Here is a 25,226-nt window from a genome sequence, read left to right as displayed (position 1 = left end):
TGCACCAAACCCGATGGAAAAGCATTTCCACTTTGTAGTGTAAGTGCTCCTAGTTGAGAGTTTTCTGCTATTCAGAAGAACTTTCTGGATGTCCTGTGAGCATGACCTTTTCAAAGGGTGTCAGCCATGAAGCATCTATGCTGTCAGATGAAGAGCTCAGAGTTTGGGATGGAGCAGGCACCCATGCTCCTTGGAAATTACGTCTGGATCCAATGGGAGAGAAAGGGGAGGCTCGGCTGACAAGAATAGTAGGGTCAAATACCAGTGTTGACAAGGCTTCACCAGTGCTATATGGATGAAATGAGCTTGGTCTTGTTTCACTTTGAAGAAGACTCTGGGATGCAAAGGAATCTGAGGGAAAGAGTACAGGAGAAACTTCTTCTGGGAGAGGAGAAAGGCATCTGTCAGCGAGCCAGGGCAGAGTCCTCCTTAAATAGAACTCCTGGCATTTCCTGTTGGGTTGTCTTTTGCAAACAGGTCCATTTGGGGGAGGGTCCACAAAGTTGGAAGATGTCCATGGCCATGTCTGGATGTAGTGACCACTCATGGTGATTGGAGAAGGATCTGCTCTGCTGATCCAGTAATGTGTTCTGTTTCCCTGGAAGATACACAGCTCCAAGATGAATTGAGTTGGCTATACAGAAGTCGCAGAAACAAATCGGGTCCTGGTACAGTGGGTTCGACTGTGTGCCTCCTGGTCTGTTTATATAAAACATAGATGGTTGCAAGATTTTCATCAGAATTAATATTTTTCCCCACTATGTGGGGGGAAAAGCCACGCAAGTTAGAGGTACCACTCTTAATTCCCTGACAATTATGAGTCTCTAGATTTTGAGATGACTGAGTCTGCAGGGGCCCCATATGAGCTCCCCATCCCAGAGAAGAGGCATCTGTGACTAGAGTGAGGGTTGTGGGGGAGGGAATCCCCACGCAAATGTTCAGAGGGTCTGTTCATCAGTCTAGAGATGACAACTAATGTTGGCACTCAAACCACTTTGTCTAAAAGATGGTGACTCGGGGCATATACTGATGCTAGCCATGCCTGCAGCTTTTTGAGGTGTAATCTGGTGTGGTGTGCTGAACTACATAGGTACACACTGCCATGTGACCAAGGAGACTGAGACAGCTGCATACCATTATGAGACGATAGTGCTGTGCCTGAGAGCATAAGTCCCGTAAAGCTTTGAACCTGACTTGTGGTAGAAAGGCCTTGGCCTTTGTCAAGTCTCAGATTGCCCTGATGAATTCTATTGTCTGAACCAGTTTCAGGATTGATTTGTCTCTGTTTACTAGGAGCCTCTGTGCATTGAACATGGACAGGACAGTTGATACACTCGAAAGAACCTTAACCTCAGATTGACCTCTGCTCAACCAGTTGACCAAGTATGGGAACACATGGACACCTAATTTCAATAGATGAGCTGCTAAGGCTGCTAGGCACTTCATGAACACTCGAGGAGCAGCTGACAGACTGAATGGAAGCACTGGGAAAATGGCAGCCATTCACCACAAATCTGAATTACTTCCATGTTGCAATATGCCACAGCCATTGGAAGTACGGGTCTTTTAAGTTGAGAGCAGCGTACCAGTCCGCCCCACTCCAGGGAAGAAATAACTGAAGCTAAATTAACCATGTGGAATTTTTATTTTCTTCGGGAATTTATTCAACTCTCTGAGGTGTAAAATAGACCTGAGAAGTCCCCCTTTTGTCTTGAGGAGGATCAGGAAGTAGCAGGAATAGAAGCCCTTGCCCCGAGGTACCACGGGACTTCCTCTATGGCCCCTGCCTGAAGAAGAGAGTGGGCATCCCAGGGAAGGGCAATCTCATGAGTGGTCCCTGAAGCGGGACAAGGAGCAGGACAAGGTAGAACTGAACTGAACTGAATGACCTATTCCAGTTTCACCAGTCTTATGTAGGCCCAAGCACTTAGGAAGTGAGATAAGCAATTGGTAAACAAACAATGGGGAACAGAGAGAGATATGGTGACTGGTACACTGTCCCTGACAAACCCATCAAAATGCCTGTTTGGATGAGGCAGCTGTGTGGGATGAGCCCACTGATGCTGAAGACAAGGGCAATGGAGGGCATCTCCTATAACCTCTGCCCTTTTTCCTTAGTGGATCCTTGGTGTTTGTATGGGTGCTGTGGATGACACTGCTTTCTTTTTGCTGCTGGTGTATAGATCCCAATGAATATCAGTATTGCCCTGGAACCCTTGAGGCTATGAACTCTGTCATCCATTTTCTTTGAAAGGAGGGAGGGGCCTTCAAAAGGAAGGCTCTAGATAGTCTGGTGAACCAGATGATAGCCACCATGAACACCTTCTCATAGTATTAGCTGATGCTGTGGTTCAGGCAGCTGAGTCTGTGATATCCAAACTGTCCTGGAGTGCTGTCCTAATAACAAATTTACCCTCTTCAGTCATTACTGCAAATTCTTGTCTACAGTCCTCTGGTACCTTATCTTTAAATTTCATAATGTTCTCCCAGAGGGTGAAGTCATATTGACTCAGGAGAGCCTGTTGGTTTGCAGTCCTGAATTGCAGGCTTCTGAAGAATAAAGCTTGTGATGAAAAAGATCCAGCTTCTTTGTGTCTGTGCCTTTTGGAGTGGAAGCTTGCTGTTCTTGTCCTTCCCACTCATTGGCAGCTACCACCACAAGAGAACCTGGGAGCGTTGAGAATAAAAATGTTCATACCCCTTTGAGGGGACAAAGCACCTCCTTTCAGCTCATTTTCCTTGGGGGCCAAGGAGGAGGGTGTCTGCTAAAGGGTCTTGCCTGGCTCCATGATGCCATCATTAATTGTTAAAGTCACCATGGCTGTGGTCCACCAACTTGTGAGAGCTTTCACATATCTCTTTTTCCTCAACAGCCTCATCAGGTGATGAGGATGCAATAAGCATCTGAGGTGGTAGTTGTTCTGGGGCTTGTGGGGGAATGGTGCCCAAGTGGCTTCTGGCTGGTTGATACCTGTCTCAGTACCAAAGAATGGTGCTCTTGGTACCGATGCCTCCAGTGTGCTTTCTATGACAGCGAGCAGAATGCTTGAAGAGAGGTCCTAAGTTGGGGGCTGCCCCACAGTGTCCAGAATGGCCGTTGATATAGGCCTGGGACCCATTCTTTCCCAATGCTTGGGCTGCTGCATAGTTCCCATCAGATTTATTGGAACCCTGGGCTATGTTCCCTGTCCTGTGTGGGACACGGAGGATCTCACCTCTGAGGAAGAAGACTCATATGCTTCTGACAGTGGAGGTACAAATCCAGAAGGTGTGATGAGAAGTAGCCTGAGCCCAAGGATGGCACTACCAGGGAAATCATGTGAGGCTTTCCTATAAACAACACACGCTAATGTGGAGGCTTGGGGTAGCAGAACTATATCCTCATGATACAGCAAGGTATGAACCACGGGCATTAGTACTGGTTGTGGACCAAGTCTCTTGCAGCTATGTATGCCTCTGGGGTTGTTGGGATTGGCAACATCTATTAGCTTCGCAAATGTCTTTTGGGGATGGCCTCAACAGACCAGGATCTGGAACTGGCAATCCCCTCTTGGGAGGTGACAAACGTTCTGGGTAGGGGAATCTCTTCTTTGGGTATCTGCCTTTCAGGTGTTGGTACCAACATAGCACTGAACCTGAGGAGGGCCTAAGCCTTTTCTTCAGTACTGGGGAATGGTCATGTTGATGTAATTGGGTGCTCTCCCCAGGTGACAAATCTGATGGGGGTTGAAGGGCTGCTTCCATAAGCACATGTAACCCACACACCACCTGGGTGTGGTGTTCTGTCCTATCTAGTGGCACCGAGACCACGTAGAGAGAGATTGAGTCTTCTCTACAGCCTTAGCTAACAGCCAGTTGGCTTTTAGCTCACGTGGTAGAGGCTCATGCACGAAGCTCCAGAAATCCCCGGTTTGATCCCGCCCACTGAATTCTGTCAGCATTACACACGCACTTAAGCCTCCCCATCTTATCTTTTTTCAAGCAGGCCTTAAACCCTTTGCAAATGTGACATTTGTCATGAACATGGAATTTCCCCAAACATTTAAAAAAGCTTGGGTGTAGGTCGCTGACCAGCATGGGTTTCACGCCGGCCCAGCAAGGCTTAAACCCTGGCAAACACGGCATCATTCCGGTACCTGTACCAAAAGATCAAAAATGATTAAAAGAGATCAAAAATGGAAACCTAGCACTAAAAATTGTCTAACACGAACTATAACTAACAAACTAGTAACAAGATCTATATACAGAAAAAAAGAGTGACGGAAGCACTTAAGTTACCAAGCCTGAAATGCTCTGAAAACCATCACTGGTGGTAAGAAGGAACTCTGGATGGTGGGGTGGGGGGGCGAGGTGAGAAGTGGCTCTGCCCTCTTATACCTGAATGCAGTGGTGTGTGGCAACAGAAGGCACCTACCCTGATGGGTACTGCTGAGGCACATGAACAACTTCAGTGAAATGGCCATGTGCAATCATTTGAAGAACAAGCAACGTTGCTGGACATGGGTAAGTTATGTGGGGGCTGCAGAGGGTCATTATTACCTTCCCCTTCAGTATAACATGGGTAGCAGCTTGATTTCCTACTAGGGAAAACAGCAGGGAAGAGTGCAAGGAGCACAGTGCTAGTTATTGTGAGAGACTCTTCGCAAAGGAGGGAGGCTTCTTGTGCGCCTCTTGGCCCCCTGCATGCAGCTCAGGGGCAGCTGCCAACCAGGTCTTAATGTGCATGAGCATAATGTTTTGTATATAAAATATACAAAATACTGCTTTACTGTTCTGGAATTCAGCTGGCATGTGTTACTGTATACTATATCATTAAATCTAATCAGGAAAATGCAGCATCTGTTTGGAAAACTCAAAACACATTGCTATCTAAGCAAGAAATTCTACCATTTGTTTATATAGAGGTTTGCCTAGCTAAAATTAAACAGGCCAATGACTAGCGCAATGAAAAGTGGAGTGGGGTAACAATGTCATTTAGAAAGAGAATCTGCCTCCCAGCATCTGAATTACTAAAACATTAGATGGCCTAATTCCAGTCAAACTACATTTTGGTTCAATCTTTCAATTGCAATTGGGGTTTTCAGATGAAAACACAGGTGAGCGCCTGTGGAATGTGTTTAGAGACCACCTGGTGCAATACCACTGCTACCAATATATTGAACTTACAAAGGCCAAAGCTCCCATATTTCTTGATTGCTGAAATGTCTAACCATTTCTGTTATATTGTATGGGTTTCCCAAATTCAAAATTCAGTTTCATCCTATTCTGGTTCGTTTCCCCCCCCCCCCCCAATTTCTGCAGCGTATCATGACTGCCCAAAAACACATTTATGATGTGATAGCCATCTACATAGGGTTCAAATGTTGTTAGTTTTGCAGAGTTTGTAGCATTCATTTATTTTAGAACTATAAAGATTATATAAGGTAATCCTAATAGGCAGTTTAAACCTGCTACCACCATTTTCATCTTGTTAGTACCTGTTCTACTCTGAACTTATTTTCCCTTAATGACATCAAATTTCTCACATCCGGGGATGCCACATATTTCTCAGCTAGCATAACACCGTGTGTAGTTGTGTGCCAGATCTAAATGGCCTTCAGCTCAAACTTTTCCAGTTATGCCCCCTGTTACCATTAACAAAATCTCTCCACAGCCCCTATCCCCCATTACTGCACTGCCAAGGCTTCCTCTGCCATGCAACTTGGCCTGAAGGTGGAGCTGGGGGCTGAACTGTGGATGGGGAGGGAGGGGAGCTGGGGCTAGAGGCAGAGCTGGTCTGAGAAAACCATGATAACTTGTGGTGACCCACATTATACTTTTGTTTGTTGTTTCTCAGCGACATGGAAAGTAATATTCCATACACCTGTCCATCCAAGGGCATGTGGTTATAGTGTTTATTTCTCTCATGGTCTTTCATTCCACATAAGTATCTTAGAATCATAAAATATTAAGGTTGGAAGAGACCTCAGGAAGTCATCTAGTCCAACCCCTGCTGAAAGCAGGACCAACACGAACTAAATCATCCCAGCCAGTGCTTTGTCAAGCCGGGCCATAAAAACCTCTAAGGATGGAGATTCCACCACCTCCCTAGGTAACCCATTCCAGTGCTTCATGACCCTCCTAGTGAAATAGTGTTTCCTAATATCTAACCTAAACTTCTCCCACTGCAACTTGAGACCAGTGCTTCTTGTTCTGTCATCTGCCACCACTGAGAACAGCGGAGCTCCATTTTCTTTGGAACCACCCTTCAGGTAGTTGAAGGCTGCTATCAAATCCCCTCTCACTCTTCTCTTCTGCACACTAATTAACCGCAGTTCCCTCAGCCTTTCCTCACAAATCTTGTGCCCCAGCCCCCTAATCATTTCCGTTGCCCTCTGCTGGACTCTCTCCAATTTGTCCACATCTCTCTGTAGTGAGAGGACCAAAACTGGACACAATACTCCAGGTGTGGCCTCACCATTGCCGAACAGAGGGGAATAATCACTTGCTCTGCTGGCAATGCTCCTACTAATGCAGCCCAATATGCTGTTGGCCACCTTGACAACAAGGGCACACTGTTGACTCATATCCAGTTTCTTGTCCACTGTAATCCCCAGGTCCTTTTCTGCAGAACAGCTGCTTAACCAGTCAGTCCCCAACCTGTAGCGGTGAATGGGATTCTTCCGTCCTAAGTGCAGGACTCTGTACTTGTCCTTGTTGAACCTCATCAGATTTCTTTTGGTCCAATCCTCCAATTTCTCTAGGTCACTCTGGACCCTATTCCTACTCTCCAGCATATCTACCTCTGCCCCTAGTTTAGTGTCATCTGCAAACTTGCTCAGGGTGCAATTCATCCCATCATCCAGAGCATTAATAAAGATGTTGAACAAAACCGGCCCCAGGACCGGTTTTTTTTTTTTTATCTTTCCTTAAACAGGATCCAAATTTGGGAATCAATACATCCTTCTGTCCTCAAAGGTCCTGGTTCACTCTCATGTTTAGTCACTATACTTTACTGAGATTAATATCCCAACAGCACTTAGAAAGACTATGGGTACATTTGTATCTCCGTGCATACATGTATAAATCCATATGGGTCAGGGTGGGACACATCTCCAGGAGTCTACATTTTATATGCATTTCCAGTAAATGAGTTCTCCACTCATCAGAGCTTTCAGTTTTGCTATCACTGATTTAATCATAGTCTCAGAAAAGCAAATATGGCACTGATTTTTAAAACAGAAGAATGATCCTGGCACTTACTTTTCTGTATATGTAACATCTATTAATTCTCTAATAAAATAACAGAAGAAGATTTTCTGAACAGTAAATTCACTTCTTTAAGTGCATTGCCTCAGCAGAGCCAGATTAGTGGGAGTATATGTGCTTTTGGCTTTCAAAGCATGGGACAGCCTAACAAAGCACTGTGGCAAGGTAACACATGCCCCATCAAATGTGGACTGGGGATTGCGTGGAAAGGAGTATGGAGAGTGCGAAAGGGAGAGAATACCAAAAACATTTTAGTTTCTTTCCCCTCCTGCAAACATCATAAACAGACACCCTCCTCCCCCGCCCCCCAAAAAAGAGGGGGAGGAGAGTGGGAAAGCATAAGTGTTTACAGGCAATATAGTCAAACAACTCTAGTTACTAGAACTTTTTCTTTCTCTCATACATTTCTTGTATATTTCCCTACCACTGGCAGAATAACAAGTAATAAATCCCAGGAGAGACTCAGAGATAACTCTTTAAAGTGCAAGTGCCTCCCCGAAACAAGCATCCGATCTAGGTTTCACATCAAAAGGATAACAGTGCTTAAAATATAGAGAGACCTCCAAATTGCAGCTCTGCACATTTCTACCATTGGAATGTATTTTGAAGAAGCCATAGTAGCTGCTTTTTCTTTTGTGGAATGAGTACAAAGCTTTTTCTGGTGCTGAGACTTCAGCAATGTCATAGCAAGTATGAATGCAAAATCTAATCCTTTTAAATACTCTTTGGATTGAGAGCTTTTTCCCTTTGATCTCTCTCCAAAAACATTCAATCTCTGGAAAGTTTGTAAAAGCTTTGTTCTTTCTCAATTATAACTAAGAGTCCTTTGCATATCTGACCTATATTATCTAGTTTCCCCTAAGAGATTATGTGGTTTTGGAAAACATACTGATGATTAGGTCAATTTAAGTAAAAACCCAAAATAACTTTAGGAAGGAATTTCAGGTCTGAACAATAAGACCACCTTATCTTTGTGGAATACAGGAAATGGAGTCAGGCATGAGAGCTTACAATTCTTGAAAGTACAACAAGGAATTCAGGCTTGATGGCCATGTGACACAATGAGAAACTTGCTTTAGGTTCAGATGAAGAGTCTTTCAGTATTAGATTCAATTCTCATGTAGGAGATGGACTTCTCCATGGCTGATAATTATGTCATAATTAGACATGATTGCAAAATTTGAACAAATACTGTAAAGCATTTTCTGTGGACATTTTTCAAACTTTTTTTTCTTCCTCTCTTTTTTTTTTTGAGGGGGGGCACCTCTAGTAATAAGACTTTCATTAATCTGTAGGCAACAAACACATGAATTATCACTGCTTGATATTCTGGAATTGCAGCTGAGTGCACATTGAAAAATGCAAGATCTTCATTTTCATGAGAAAACAGACCAGTCAGAAATCCAGAATTGAGGAAGCAAGTGGAGTAAAAATTCCTTTACTATGATACTGATGTGATATTTTTATTGTTTCTAACTTGAACAAGGGAATGGGGTATAATTACCTATTAAATTCTATGGGAAGAATAGTGGGGGGGGCTGTATAAGTGGTTCTTAAATATATATAGATATACTGATCTCCTAGAACTGGTAGGGACCTTGAAAGATCATTGAATCCAGCCCCCTGCCTTCACTAGCAGGACCAAGTACTGATTTTGCCCCAAGTGGCCCCTTAAAGGATTGAGCTTACAACCCTGGGTTTTGCAGACCAATGCTCAAACCACTGAACTATCCCCTTTGGGGATTTAAGGGGTAGCTATGTTAGTCTGTATCCACAAAAACAACTCCTTGTTGTTTTTCTTAAGAGTAAAAAATGTTAAAAGAAAAATTATCACTAACCATCTGTAGGACTATGGAACCATGAGCAATAAGCAACATGAGTTGTTTGTTGTTGTTTAGTTGTATTTATCTTTAATTATTACATGCATGTCTAATATGCATGTAAAGAGAAATTTCCCCAATATGCAGAAAGCCAGTGCAGGGCCTTCTCTAAGAAGGGCTCCAAGGAAGGGCTATGGGAGAAGCAGCCACACAAACTGGCTGGTCTGCTCACCAATCACATTTGATCTGGTGCAGAGAGCTCTGATGGATATGTGCCTTGGGTAGGGCAGAGGCAGGGTTCCCATGTTCATGCAGATCCAGGTAAATTTTTCGAAAATTGCTTAGGAACCTAAGTTTTATTGAAATCAATGGACATTAGATGCTTATGTGCTTCTGAAAATCCCATTAGGTGCCTATCTGCATCTTTAGGTGCCTAAATACCTTTAAAAATCTGACCCTTGGGAGCTAAGTCATGTTTGAAAATGCAATTTAGGCTCCTTAGTCACTTTGGAGCTTCTGAAAAGTTTTAATCCCGAATGTCTTCTGGTACCAAGGAGCTTTGTTATATTCTCTAGCCCAAAGATTGGAACAACAGGCAATGTGAGGTGGGTGCTGCACAGAAGTCCCTCTTTCTGCTCCTGGGTTGGAGTCTTGTTTTGCTTCCGTTTCCACTCTGCATTCCACTTACAGAGAGCCCTGTTTCAGTCATGGAGAAAGAATAAATATTGCCAGTCAAAACTGATTACTTTTTTGATAGCATTACTGTCATAACTATAAAGGGAAGGGAACAGCCCTCCTGTGTACAATACTATAAAATCCCTCCTGGCCAGAGACACCAAAATCCTTTTACCTGTAAAGGGTTAAGAAGCTCAGGTAACCTGGCTGACACCTGACCCCAAAGGACTAATAAGGAGACAAGATACTTTCAAATCTTGGTGGGGGGAAGGCTTTTATTTGTGTGCTTTTGTTTTGGGAGTTGTTTGCTCTTGGGACTAAGAGGGACAGGACATCAATCCACGCTCTCCAAATCTTTCTGAACCAGTCTCTCATATTTCAAACTTGTAAGTAACAGCCAGGCAAGGCGTGTTAGTTTTATCTTTGTTTTCTCAACTTGTAAATGTTCCTTTTTGCTAAGAGGATTTACCTCTGTTTGCTGTAACTTTGAACCCAAGGCTAGAGGGGGTTTCTCTGGGCTCTATGAATCTAATTACCCTGTAAAGTTATTTTCCATCCTGATTTTACAGAGATGATTTTTACCTTTCTTTCTTTAATTAAAAGCCTTCTTTTTAAAAACCTGATTAATTTTTCCTTGTTTTAAGATCCAAGGGTTTGGATCTGTGTCCACTAGGAACTTCATGGAGAAGTCTCTCAAGGCTACTGGGAGGGAGATTTTCCCAAATAACTCTTAAATGATTTGGGTGGTGGCAGTAAAACCAGATCTAAGCTGGTAATTAAGCTTAGAGGTTTTCATGCAGGTCCCTACATCTGTATCCTAAGTTCAGAGTGGGGAAGGAACCTTGACAATTACAAAACTAGCAGACGAAGAGAAGGCAGAAGATGTAATCCCAGATGGACAGGAGAAACTCAAATGTCAGTAATGCCCAAGTATAGAGTAGAGTAAAACCCCAGATTTGAACATCTCTTAACTTTTTGGGTTCTAATTTAGTTCTGACTTCATAGCTAGGCACATCTTTAAAATGTGTAGGACCAAAATTTCAGACATTGCACCCCTTCCCAAAACTTTTTGGAGGATTAGATACATGCTTGCAATGTGACATGGCAGAAAAAATTAATTGGCTGTGCGTGGTGTCAAAGGGCAGAGAGATTGCTACTCCCACTGTCTTCACTGTTCATGACTTTATAATATGTGTTCAACCTGCTCTACCTTACTGAGACTGCACTCAACACTGATCTCTGCCTGCAAGTCCAAAGGCCTCTTGTGCATCTTCATCCTCTTTGATGCCTGTTCACTTTATTTGACACCATCATCATATCATCCTTCTCAGTTCCCTCTCCTCTTGGGGTTTTGGTGACTCTGGGTTTGACTGGTTCTCACCCTACCTCTCAGACTGCTCCTTTGTTCGTTCTATCTCCTCTCCTCCCATGCTCTCTGTGTCTCTCGGGGTTCCAGCCTTAGATGCCCCATTCTCGGTACCTTATCCTTGGGTGAGCTCATCCGCTCTAGGAATTTTAACTACCAAGTCTATGCTGACTCTGAAATGTACCTGATCCCTGCTTCCCACTATTCAATGTGAGTTTTACAGTCATCACTTTACATTTCCTCCTGGCTATTCTGCTAGCAGCTCAAAATCAATGGACCAAAACCTCCCCTGAAAGCCTCCCTGCCCTTTCTTCCGTCTGTCCAGCTGGATAATTCTTCCTTCCTTTTCATAGAATCTTAAACTTTAAGGTCAGAAGGGACCATTATGGTTGTCTAGTCTGACCTCCTGCATAACGCAGGCCACAGAATCTCACCCACCCACTCCTGTATCAAACTCCTATCCTATGTCTGAGCTATTGAAGTCCTCAAATCATGGTTTAAAGACTTCAAGGTTCAAAAGGTAATAATTGGAGATATACCAATCTCCTAGAACTGGAAGGGACCTTGAAAGGTCATTGAGTCCAGCCCCCTGCCTTCACTAGCAGGACCAATAGATTCCTCCTTAAGGATTGAACTCACAACCCTGGGTTTAGCAGGCCAATGCTCAAACCACTGAGCTATCCCTCTCCCCCCCAAGGGAATCCTCCAGCAAGTGATCCATGCCCCATGCTGCAGAGGAAGATGGAAAAACCCTCAGGGCCTCTGCCAATCTGCCCTGGAGTAAAATTCCTTCCAGACCCCAAATATGGCGATCAGCTAAACCCTGAGCACATGGGCAAGATTCACCAGCCAGACACCTAGGAAAGAATTCTCTGTAGTAACTCAGATCACACCCCATCTAACATGCCATCACAGGCCATTGGGCATATTTACTGCTAATGGTCAAAGATCAATTAATTGCCAAAATTAGGCTATCCCATCATACCATCCCCTCCATAAACTTATCAAGCTTAGTCTTGAAGCCAGATATGTCTTTTGCCCCCACTGCTCCCCTTGGAAGGCTGTTCCAGAACTTCACTCCTCTGATGGTTAGAAACCTTCATCTAATTTCAAGTCTACACTTCCTGATGGCCAATTTATATCCATTTGTTCTTTTGTCCACATTGGTACTGATCTTAAATAATTCCTCTCCCTCCCTGGTATTTATTCCTCTGATATATTTATTGAGAGAAATCATATCTCCCCTCAGCCTTCCTTTGGTTAGGCTAAACAAACCAAGCTCGTTGAGTCTCCTTTCATAAGACAGGTTTTCCATTCTTCGGATCATCCTAGTAGCCCTTCTCTGAACCTGTTCCAGTTTGAATTCATGCTTCTTAAACATGGGAGACCAGAACTGCACACAGTATTCCAGATGAGGGCTCACCAGTGCCTTGTATAATGGTACTAACACCTCCTTATCTCTACTGGAAATACCTCGCCTGATGCATCCCAAGATGACATTAGCTTTTTTCACAGCCATATCACATTGACGGCTCATAGTCATCCTGTGATCAACCAATACTGCAAGGTCCTTCTCCTCCTCTGTTACTTCCAACTGATGCATCCCCAGTTTATAACAAAAACCCTCATATCCAAGTCCAGCAATCCTGGCTCCTGAACCTTGCATCTGGCCAAGCTTTTGCTTGGTATACAACCTGAGGTGTGGAGGAGAGCCAACGATTTGCTTCCTTGATTTACAGGCTTGTTGGTGGCCAGTTCAGACACCAGTGCAAGTTAGAGCAGCCTCCCACTCTAACTTGCATCTGCAGTAACAGTCTCACAGGGCTTGTATATTGCTGGGAATCACCAGAACACAGCAGGACTCTTACTGTGCCGCTATGACAGGCCACATATAGGGGCCAGGGATCTGGCTAATGGTTCTTCATCCCTGTCACTTCCCCTGCACCAGGCTACCCTTCTCTAGGATATATACCCTGTTGGCAAATATTAACTTTATCACAACAACCACTTATCTGTTTTTTAGTCAATCAGTTTTAGTATGAAATAAGAACTTCTGAGTTCATTTGATTTTGGACAATAGTTATTTTTACTGTGTTTCTACCTGCAGAATTGCCTTAAGCAAAATAAATTCATTATAGATTTTTATCTATTTCTCTATTTGAAGACAAATTCCTGTGATTTTTTTTTCAAAGAGCTACCAATTGTTCCTATCTTAAATTGTTTCAAATTTCCATCTCCGGGTTGCATGGTTTGATAGGTGATGTGCTGTCATGGTTTTGAAACAGAGCTATGACAGCAAGAGGCATTTAATTTTGAAAGAGTGTGGGTTTAAACTTCAGTGAAGAATTTTGTGAGAATTAAAGCAAAATGTTTCTTCAATATACTGGAAATTAATTTAGAAAAAAAATATGTTCTGGTCAGGAAAATGCATGCTAGAACAGTACCATGCTTTGCAGATCTGTATCACAATATGGATTTCAGCAGTTTATTTAATCACTTAAATAAGCTGTAATGAAGACAGGATAACAGGGAGGGCACTGGGGGGGGGCAAGCTTTTTAAACATAACAGTGGGAATCTGGTTTCACATGTGAAAATGGTGATATAATTATCTCTGTACCACACTATTACACATTAGGGGCATTTATCAAGTTCATTGTGGTATCAAGATAATAACGGTAACTGCATGGATCAGAGATGTAAAATTGCAGAATTTAACAATGTGTTCAAAGCTCAAAAGATAACAAGTTCTTAGCATATGTACACGATTCAGAAAGCTCAGTGTAGGAATTCCATATTCTCTTCATAATGACACACAGGTTGTTAGCACTGATATACTATCAGTATAATTGGTGGTACCCCAGAAGCGCCCAATGGCTAACAATTCCTCTGATCTCTCAGGATCTGATATTCTGAACCCAGATGCAGTTTCTCTGTATAATTTTACTTCAGTTTTATCATCTTAGTTTAGAATCCAGATCACTCTCCTTCTCCTTCTTTCTTTACAGAAACTCTTTGCTCGTCTATACTGGGAACTTCTTTTTCCTTCTGAGTGGCCTGTATCTGCTCTCAAACTGGTTTTACATCAGTATAACTCCATTAAATTTAATGAATTTACTCATGATTTATGCTAGTATAGCTATCAGAAGATCTGGCTCTTTCATTCCAGGCTCTGGGAGGCTTTACAAATATGCAGTCTGGAAAAATAAATTGATTTCACCTCTTGGATCCTCCAAAAGCTAGGAAATTGGAGGTTTATGTTGCTATTTACCTTCTTTCATTCAGAATAATCTGCTCAGTCTTCCAGTGTCCTGTCCTCCCTTCTCAGAGACTTCAGAATGGAATTATCCTTATTGCACTGTTAAGATACACCCTTAAATAGAATTTCAAATAAATAAGACACAAGGGCTACAGATCAGCAAGTATGTAGCTGTCTACAGTGAATCAAACCTAAGGTGAATGCAGTAATTATTATTAAAATATACAGATACAATGGACCATTCACTCTATGGAAAGTCACACAGAATTCCAATCCGAAAATATGCTCAAATGAAAAATAATAAAGGGAATGGGTGAGGTGATGTAAAATATGTTGCACAGAACATTTCCTAACCCTGATGCAATTCATACAGTGCTACATATCTGCTTTCCCCAGCTATTTGAAAAAGCCATGAAAACAGATTCAGGTCCTGATTCTGCACCCTCTTTCCTGTCACCCCATCTTCCTGGATCACACTCCTTTTCCTCCACCTTCTCCAGGTCCCTCCTTGAAACTCACTACTTCAAGGTGACCTATAAACCGTAGGCTTCCTTTCTCCACTAAAATATAATAAATTATTAGTAACAAAAATAACCAACAAGTAAAATAACCCAGAATGCATATTACTCATTTGAACAAACACAATGACTTATTCTTCCATGTCTTATTTATATACTCAGTTACTGGGTCTGAGTTTAGTCCTGGATCCAGCAATTGATTCTGGGCAGGCAAACCCTTGTTCTCACATGGCACTCCCTGTGGCACAAGGATCTGCCATGCATACTGGATTGCAGGATCTGGGTCCATAGGTGTTTTCATGGTCAGCAGTTGGCCTTTGTCTGTACTGCAAGATATCGATCTATGGCACTTGGAAAAATAATAATGTTATTAACATACAGTCCCCCTGAACTGTGGTCGGGTTGATATTTATTTCCCCTAGAACACTATTTCCACCAATGCCAGAGTGTCAAATGTTGTCTTGAACATCTCCACTATGTTGATTCCATGCCATTCTTTGGCAGTTGTGTGCATTGCCTACCTGTTAAGAGATGTAAAGATTTTTCTGAATATTGAACAAAACTTCCTTTTATGGACCAAGCCAATTACTTCTTATTCTGCTCTTCTAAATGAGAGACCGTCAGTGGGCTTGGTCTAAATTCACAGCACCGTTATAAGCTTTTTTTTATTCATAGTGTTCTCCTTTTATCTAGTCTTTTCATCTTTATTGTTGCAAGCGCTTCTCTCACTGACACTGAATGCTGATGAGCAAAAAAATATGCTGATCACCATATTTGGGGTCGGGAAAGAATTGTCCTCCGGGGCAGATTGGCAGAGGCCCTGGAGGTTTTTTACCTTCCTCTGCAGCATGGGGCACGGGGCACTTGCTGAAGGATTCTCTGCAGCTTGAGGTCTTCAAACCACAATTTGAGGATTTCAATAACTCAGACATAGGTTGGGAGTTTGTTACAGGAGTGGGTGGGTGAGATTCTGTGGCCTGCATTGTGCAGGAGGTCAGAGTAGACAATCATAATGGTCCCTTCTGACCTTAAAGTCTATGAGTAAGCAAAGTCCAGGGCCGGGCAGTATTTTGGGGGTGATTCTTGAATATCAAACTTCTAATCTTCAAAATCCCAAACAGGCTAGATTATTCTGAAATCATTTGAAAGGTAGTTGGATCTAAACATTTATTATCTTACCATTGAAGCAACCTGTGCTATTAAATTAAAAGATGGGATCACTGCTGTGCTGTACAAGTTCATCTTGTTTCTCGATTAGCATCTCCAGCTAGTCAAAAGGAGTAGTGTCCTTGCAACTAACACACATAATTAATCCTTGTATTGTCCAAACTCTTTGGTGATTAGTTTTCACAAAGATCACTGAGTCATTTAACATAGCTGCCAAATTTGGCAGCTATTACATGTGTGTGATTGCATGTATATTGTGTAATGACTGCATATATGTATTTAAATTGCACATAGCCATAAATTTCAGCTTTAAAAAATTCGGTGGATTTTGTGCTGGTGAAAGATATCAGGTTATCTACAGCTAGGGTTGGCAACTTTCTACTCGCACAAAACCAAACACCCCTTCATCACTCCTCCACTGAGGTCCCACCCCTACCCTGCCCTTTCTTCAAGGCCCCACCCCCTACTCACTCCATCCCCCTCCCTCTGATGCTCACTCTCCCCACCCTCACTCACTTGCTCATTTTCACCAGGCTGGGGTAGGGAGTTGGGGTATGGGAGGGGGTGAGGGTTCTGGGGTGGGGATAAAAATGAGGGGTTTGGGGTGCAGATGGGGGTTCCAGACTGTGGCAGGGGGTTGGGGCGAGAGCTCCGGCTGAAGGTGCAGGCTCTGGTGTGGAGCCAGGGTTGAGGGATTTGGGATGCAGAAGGGGGCTCTGGGCTAGGGCAGGGGGTTGGGAGTGTGAGGGCTGTGGCTGGAGATGAGGGGTTTGGGGTGCTCCCAGCTGGGGGTTGGGATGCAGGTGAGTATGAGGACTCTGGCTGGGAGTGCGGGCTCTGGGGTGGGGCTGGGATAATGGGTTTGAGGTGTAGGAGGGACCGAGGGTGGGAGCAGGAGGGTGGGAGCAGGATCAGCACTGAGCAGGAGACTGGGGCATGAGATGGGGGTCAGGGGTGCAGTCTCCCAGCAACACTTACCTGAAGGAGCTCCTGGAAGCAGCAGCATGTCCCCCCTCCAGCTCCTACACGTGGCCATGGCCAGGTGGCTCTGTTCACTGCCCCATCCGCAGGCACCGCCCCCGCAGCTCCCATTGGAGATGCAAAGCCAGGGCTTGGGGTGTGTGGATCCCCCTGGCTGCCCCTATGCGTAGGAGCCAGAGAGGGGACATGCCGCTGCTTCCAGGAGCCGTGCAGAGCCACTGCAGGCAGGGAGCCTGCCTTAGCCCCAGTGTGCCATCAACCAAACTTTTAATGGCTTGGTCAGGGTCCCTTTTCCATGAGGAATTCTGCTCCAAAACCGGACACCTGGCAACCCTATCTACAGGGAAACAGCAGAGCAAACTTCCCACACAAACTGCCCTGCCAGCATACCTCAATCCTAATCTACAGGGGGATTTCCTCTAGTAGGAATAGGTTTGGTCAGTTTCTGTGGCCCGTGCAGTGCTTGTCCTCTCTGCTGAGTCTGCCAGTTAGTGCAAAGCATGAGGGTGTTTGTCATGTACAAATCAGAGCTAACATAACCGCCCCCCTCCAAAAAACCTCATGCTACATAGGCTCTACAGAGCATCCAGACCTGTGACCTACACGTGGAAGGGACGGTAGCTCATTAGCAATGCCTTGAGGCATGAATTTATCCCTGTCCCTCATACCTGCTGGTTATGGAGGCACCTTACTGGTGAAAGATCTTTGTGCCTGAACTGTTCCCCCTGCATTAGCCTGGAAAGTTCATCACAGCTCCCCAAGTTTTGCTGTCTCTGTGCCACACTAAGCAGCTCTTCTGTGGCACTGTGCATTGACTTTCAATCACAACAACCTTGGGGTTTTGGCAACAGTCTACTCTTCTCTTCCCTCCACCATACAGCTCTCCTCCATCTACCTCTGGAACTTCCAGACCTCAGCTGATGGACTCAGCGGTACAGTCAGACATCTGTTCTGCTGAATCAGGATTATTCCCTATCAAAACCAAAATCCTTCACTCTTTGTTTTCCCTTCCAATCACAAAAAATATTCTGTCATCTTTCTCGCTTCTCTGCCCCATCTTCCTCTGACTAAGACTATGACTGATGTTTTCTTTCAATGTATTCTGAACTATCCAGTAGGGTAATTTATTTTATTAAAATGTTAAGTGTTAGTGTTTTCCCACTGCTTTATATGTGCTGCTAATAGTCTTGACAAATAGCCTGTCAAATATTATTCCCATACATGTACTTGGCAAGAACCTGGGTGAGGGGAGGAATACATACATCTCAACAATTGGGGTGTTTATAAAACACATAGGTCCTCTCCTACTGATGGTGCACATCTTGCTTTTTAGGAGAGTTGTGCTGAACTGCGAAAGTTGCTAAAGTTATGAAGTTTCTCACAATACATCATATTTACCTCTTGCGACCTTTGAAATGTCACTGAAGAGCCTCAATAGAACCCGTATTCCAGACACCTCACTCTTAGAAAGTTAGAGATTAAGTAGAGAGAATTCAGAGCGCTACAAAAATGAAGAGAAAAAGGGTTGATCTATGTGAGGAAGGATTACAAATTAAATGTTAGCTCAACTGATGTTTAATGGGGACATGATCATCTCTGCATGCGGATGAACCATGAAGGAGGAGCAGAAACTTTTTAGAGTGACACAGGAGGTGTAACTAGAAGCAGCTGGATGAAATTAAACAAAACCAAATGTAGGCAGAATACCAGGAAAACCTTCCAACTGCTGAGATCTACTGGATTATAAAATAGCTTTGCTAGTGGAGTGATGGAAGCCCCATTGCTAGTGACTTTAAAACTATAAGGCAGAAATCATGAGAAAAATAAATTCTAGAGCTCAATCCTGCATTGGCTGGGGAATGGGCTAGGAAGTATAACACCTGTAGGTCTTTTCAATCTCTGCCTTCTGTGAACACATTTGCAAAGTACTTCTTTGTGATTTACAAATGAGTGCAGAGGATGAACAAACCAAGGAAGCCAGGGACATGCAAGACCAGTGGATTAGTTAAAACCTGCATCCATTCATTCTACAAACTCCACTGGCATTAACTACTTGTAACAATTTAGGAACAGCTTAATAAAAAATGCACAATTTTTTTTCCCAACAACCATTTTGACAATTTATAAACAAATGTAAGATTTAACATAAAAACAAATGCCATCACTTATTAACGAAGGTTGGTTCAATCATTATTTCTAGCAGAAAGAGAGAGAGAGAGAGAGAGTGTGTGGGTGGGGGTGGGTGTGGGTGGGTGTGTATGTGCATGCATACACACGTGAGTAAGAGAATTATACTTAAAATACACTAGCTTTGTTTGTGAGACCATACAAGACTAGATATAATTCCTTTGTCAACACACATACATTGCACTTTAATTGCTTAGTATTGTTTTCTAAATCATACTGTAGTATCTGAGGATGCATTTAAATATTGCTTTCTAGTCCAATGAAAGAAGATCTGCATTATTAAAATGGAGCAGAATTTGAGTCTTTAACGCATTATGTTGCAGTGGGAGGTGTAGAGCTGCGACACTCCAGCTGGAGCTCTCTGAAGTGCTGGCCAAATTTTTCAAATGCAGATGCCAACAAATTAAGCACCAAATTCCTTATTTAAACACCTAAATAACATTTTTAAGATGTATTGAGCAGCCATTCTTCCCAGCGAAGTTCAACACATCTGAAAAATAAGACCTCCCAGAGCTGCCAAGCACGCAGAGGGAGGTTGGCCACTCATTTCCTCTTATTCACTACTGTCTTTCCACCTCTTGTCACCCCTTCTGTAGTGACTAGTTGCATGCAATTAGTGCACTATTGAAACATAAAGAAAGCACGAGGGAAGGAGGCTTCATGTTCACTCCCTTCCCACCTGTACAGTCACTCAGGAGCAGGACATAAACACCACATTTTTTAATAAGTAACAAGACCAGAGCATCCCCTCTCTATGAACAAAGCAGTGTTACAAGTGAGGGCTGCCAGTAAGTAAATGAGGTGAGACAGGAAGATTCTCTGTGACTTTTCTCAGTTTGGTCTAGTCATATACAAGAGAATTGAAGGGCACCATAAACAACAGATCTAGTAATAATACGCATCCTATGAGAAGACCAGAAGGATGTAAAAGAAGTTGTTCAATGGTACTTTCTAACCCATTGCTTTGAGGTTTGCAAATCCCTGTTCATAAATAACTTGTAAATGATTAATCCAAAAATCTGTTCTGCTCTACAAGCACAGAAGAAAGAAATGTACCTCATTTTGAAAGCAAAATATTTTCTTATGTTCTACAAAAGACTAAACCTTTCAAATAGCATAAGATGCACTGTGAAAACCAATAATCAGAGACTCATAAGAAGGGTTTTGCAGCAATGGGGTTTATTAGATCTCACACACCCTTAGGATGCATCTGAGCAGCTTATTAAAAAGTTAAAATGTCTAATGCATAACTGGCACTTACCTAAATTTTAGTCAGCAGTTTCTGCTATGTAGTCCACCAATCATAATAAACCAGTGTAGCATTCCACTGTCAGTGGCATTTAATTCAGCTGTCTTGTAGCACAACTGAAGCAACAGAAAAGCTAAAGCTAAATAGTCACATTGTTGTTAGTAATTTAAAAAAGGTTTAATTTAGAAGGGATTTAGATTTATCTACTTTTTTTTTTAGATAAAACATATACTGATGAAGTGATTTCACTGCTTTGACGATACGCATCAGCAGTTTTAGCAACTGAATTCTTGCAGCCCACATAGCTGTGTCATATAATTTCCTAACAGAAGATTGGAAGAAAAAGTAGCTGAATGTCCAAACAACATAGCTGTGGCTTCCTCCAAAATATGTTGGCCACAGGATCAAATAGATGTGCTGGTAGCTATCATTGTTCTGAGGTTTGCTGCAGCTGCATTCACCTCTTAGCAATTTTGAGAGATAGCACTGAACATTGGGTGAGCCAAAGTTCTGCCACAGAAGTTATTAAAAAAATATTTTCTAGAGCCTCAAAGCGATAACTCTGTATGTCTTTGCTGTGTATGTTGTGGGGGGAGGGAGGGCATGTGCTTGTGCACAAAAGCAATACTAATGCTCCTCTGTGAATGTTATTGTCATTATGCAGATGGACAACATGAAATGACTAATGCCACACAAGGAATCCATGACACAATCAGGACTAGAATCCAAGAATTAGTGGCACCCAAGTCCACGCTCATTCTGCTAGACCACACAGTCTCCCAAGTAAAAGAGAAGTTATCAGAACCACAGCTTGGGTAAGTCTTTTTGTAGTGATGCAGTAACAGCTTTAATATACAATGCTATTATATATCTCTGAATGCATACCGTGGTCTTTGGGATGCCAAGGAGAGCCAGGAGAACAGGTTACATTGGCTCATTTGTCTCCTCTTTCTTCCTCCACAGCCCCACCTTTGTATCTGTCTGTTTATCATCCAGGTAAAGAAGGAATCCGCAGCCCCTTCTCTTTGTTATTCCTATCTTGAAGGAATCAAAGTGAGTCCCCAAAGAGCAGGCCAGCTGGCCATAAGCTCCACTCCCATGCCAGGCCCTCTGGAACCTGAGCTCTACTCTAAACTACATGCTAGTTCTGTCCCACCCTAAACTCTGTGATTGGCTCCATGCTACTTCTCCTCCCAAGCTCTGCTCTGAATTCTCAGTTAACTGTGCTTCTCTCAGCTGCCCATCCTCTTCTGCTTTTGAAAGAAAGGAAAGAACTCGCAGCATAAGGCAATTGGACAGGTATCTTTAGGCAGGTCAGAGATGGAGGAGAGGTTCATGGCAGAGGAGAGCAGAGTTGGCTAGGACTGGCTCTGCAAAGGAGACCTGAGCTTTCCTCCTCATTACAAGACACCCTTTGATATCCCAGCCACAGCGTCCTATGAAAACTGGCTAGTCCTGAGGACTTGAAATATCTCAGGTCTGGCAAATGCCCTAAGAATTGCTAAAGGTTACTACACCTTCCCTGTGCATAAAGGAGACATCCTTTGTATCCAATACAGACTGGAAAATTGGATGTGGGTTCTAGAACTACAGACCATACAGGTGGAATTATACATTCAATACACAAAGCTATCATATGTGATGTGGCAACTGGTGGGAATCTCCTCCTCTTATGTGGAACACTGGTCAGGGTATGTGACAGAGTAAAGCTTGGAAGATGGGCTATGATATGAGGCAGAGTTAAGTTGGTGTAGATACTTAGTTTGTAGTATGGTTTTCTAAGGTATAATATCCTTGTGACATGCTAAAGGACAATATATTCTCTATCAATTCTTAATAAGTTTTTTTGGCTTGAAATAGGTATTGTAAAGCTTCTGAAAAATGAGCTGACTGGGTTACCAGTTTTTAACATTAGTTTATAATAATTATTCCATGGGGTCCCCTGAAGGCAGTGTCCCTGTATTGTATTGGCATAGATCACAGAGTCAAGAATTATGCCAGCTATTCTGTAGAACAGGGATTCCCAGAGAATTACTAATCGAACAAGAGTTTAATTTTACTTCTAAGTAAAGATAATGATATGACACTCCAGGGATCAACTACATCTGTCTATCAGCTACAGCTCAATGACTCAGAAGAAGGTTTTATATAAACATTGAGCAGAACTGGGTGTAAATCATCATAAATGGAGGGACAAACCTTTCCTCATTCCTATTCTTTGTCTAAAGGGAAGTACAAATAGGCTAAATGGCTTTTTGAAAATGTGCTTTTGTACCTATGGGGTGAAGTCCTGGTTCCTCTGAAGTCAATTGCAAAACTCCTTTTGACTTCAATGGGGCCTGATTTCATCCGTGGATTTTTGTCTATGTCTTTGAATTAGAAGGTACCTAACTAAACACTAACAAGGCCTATAGTGCTCAGATAGTGTCTGCATGTTGCCCTTGGTGGACTTACTGAGATGAGAGAATATTGTTCTGTGGCAGAGAGCAGGATTTGCTGTTGCCTTTCTGACAATGCTTAAATAGGAAAACAAGAATGATAACACATTTTATTTTTCAGGAAAAAAAACTGTTACACCAAAGTTAAAGTTCAATCCATGTTAGTAATGTAAAGGTTAAAAAAAACAAAACACAACAACCACCCTAGCTCTGTAGTGACATCTTGAAAGAGAAAAATGTGGCCAAAAAATATAAAACTCCTTCCTCTCTTTAAAAATCATTTTCATTTAATCTGGAACCACATACACTAAAATGCTTTAATCACAACCATTCACTTTATACAGTGGTGGGTAATGGGAATTTGGCAAAACAACCTATACACTTCCAAAATCCGGACAGGCTGTTACCTGTGACAAATGGAAAGAGAGAGAGAATTTAAAAGTTGGTAGGATACTGTCAGAGCACTTTAATTATTGTCTACAGCAAGTTCATTTTAAAGGATCACAGAGAGTGTAATTCAGTTAATTCCAGAGTGACATTTTGTTACTATATAACCTGAACAGTTGGTATTTAAGCATTAATAAACAACAGTTAAATACAAGTATGTTGCAAACATATTTTACTTTTAGTGCTATTGCAGAGCTGTCACTATTAGCTGATCTCACCTAAGAAGGCACAATTCTTTAATGAGAAAGTATTTTCCCTTCAGCCTCATAAAGCCCCAAGTAGTCACATTTCTGAATGCATCTGAGAGCAATAGAACCAGCTGTGCACCACCGGATGTGAAAGGTCAGATCAGATCAGTCTCATTTTAAAATCACTTGAATTGACAGAAATATTGTTTTGATACAATAGAATGATTCACAACTCTAGTAAAGGCTGATGCCAAGTTTTTAAATAGCTTTAATAAGCTAAGCAGCTCAGGAGTCTGAAGATGATGTGGCTGTGTGGTGCTGCCGAAAATTGTGACATCCCCAATCAGCAATACATTAATTTTCACAAAGGATAAAGGAAGACATGACTGAAAGAAGTAGTGTGCCCTGATACTGTCAATCTTATCAGCATGATATTGCACTGACATTAGCTGTGAACCGATATAATGGCTACAAGTTAAACAATGGGATGAAATTAAGAAAATAAATTTTAGAAGGAAGAGCAGGAAATGAGTCAGATCTATGAAACTGGAATAATCTGGAAGGGGACGTGGTGGAATTTCCATTTCTAGGAGACAGCACTGGTGAATATGCAATATGATGTAAATTCTGTAGTTGGATTGTAAATTCTAATTTATAAGATTAGAATACATAAGTAAAATTGAGTAGTCTTGAAAAGGGAGCTAAATTGTTTTTCCAGTCATTAGTTACAATCATATATAATATATAAATTTTTTAATCAAATACATATTGCATAGTGAACACAGAATGCCTGACCTTCTGACCTAAAATAAGAGACCACTACCCCATGCACTAAGAAGAATCTCTGTTAGCTGACTGTAATATTAAGGCTTCTGTCTTCTTTGTAGGCCAACCCTTAGAGGGTAAGATAATCATAAAATACTCATGTGGTTCTGAGTCCTTTCATTAGCAGCCAATAGAACACATGCAAACTAGTCAGCATATTGCTATCCAAACCAACACATTATAGCCCAGTAAGCCTATCTTCAGCTACGGCACAGCCTTGTCCCTCCCACACCGGCCAATACTAATAGTCCTTGTGTAGAAATGGCCTCTGGATGTAGAGAAGTTGCAGATGAATGCCAGAACCACAGTTTATTTCCTCTTGTATGTCCGGTCCGACTGTCTCAAGTCATCACCTCATCTACTTGCAGAATTGTACAAAAACAATTGTAATTCTTATGATAACTTCAGCCTTTGTGTGAACTCACCACAATGTTCAGTAAATTCCAGAAAGATGCACTGGATTTTTCTCTGCAAAGGATCTATTGTGTTAGAGAAAACCAAAAACTCCTGCAGGACTCCATAAACCACAATGCATAAACACCACATTTTAGCTGATGACATTACAGATGTCTAATTATCTAATCAAAGCATCATTATTTATTATTTATAGTATCATAGCTTCTTGGGACCCAGGTCATGGATCAGGACCCATTGTACTAAGCACTGTACAAACACAGAACAAAAAGACGGTCCCTGCAAAATAAGAGACAGCAAATGAATACAGACAGATCGATGGGGAAATACCAGAAAACAATGAGGCAGTAGTGGTCAGCATAATAGACAGTGGTCTCAACACACCAGCAGTCTAACCATTGTCAAGTTTTTTGAGGCTTTATGGCAGAGGAGAATTTTAAGAAGAG

At 42.4% G+C, this 25,226-nt stretch overlaps 2 long non-coding RNA genes across 3 annotated transcripts in view; one reads left to right on the top strand and one right to left on the bottom strand.

Moving 5' to 3' along the window:
- Nucleotides 1-8,979: 8,979 nt before the first annotated feature.
- On the bottom strand, nucleotides 8,980-20,618 carry LOC120392696. 2 transcript variants are annotated; one of them, XR_005591761.1, is made up of 4 exons: nucleotides 20,481-20,586; nucleotides 18,431-18,533; nucleotides 14,379-14,480; nucleotides 8,980-9,764 (listed from the first exon to the last, which is right to left on the bottom strand). It is a non-coding gene; the product is annotated as an uncharacterized LOC120392696 (long non-coding RNA). The 2 variants fall into 2 exon arrangements; XR_005591773.1 differs by lacking the exon at nucleotides 18,431-18,533 and having other exon boundaries at nucleotides 20,481-20,618.
- A 315-nt stretch (nucleotides 20,619-20,933) lies between these two features.
- Nucleotides 20,934-25,226, top strand: part of LOC120392786 — a 37,598-nt gene continuing 33,305 nt past the window's right edge. Inside the window, exons 1-2 of the long non-coding RNA XR_005591801.1 lie at nucleotides 20,934-20,965; nucleotides 21,133-21,283. This is a non-coding gene — a long non-coding RNA (uncharacterized LOC120392786). The remainder of the gene's footprint in view (nucleotides 20,966-21,132; nucleotides 21,284-25,226) is intronic.

Source organism: Mauremys reevesii, linkage group 1 (assembly GCF_016161935.1).
Source record: "Mauremys reevesii isolate NIE-2019 linkage group 1, ASM1616193v1, whole genome shotgun sequence".
NCBI lineage: Eukaryota > Metazoa > Chordata > Testudines > Geoemydidae > Mauremys > Mauremys reevesii.
The sequence above is the reverse complement of the archived record's forward strand: the minus strand, read 5'-3'. Positions and strand labels throughout refer to the sequence as shown.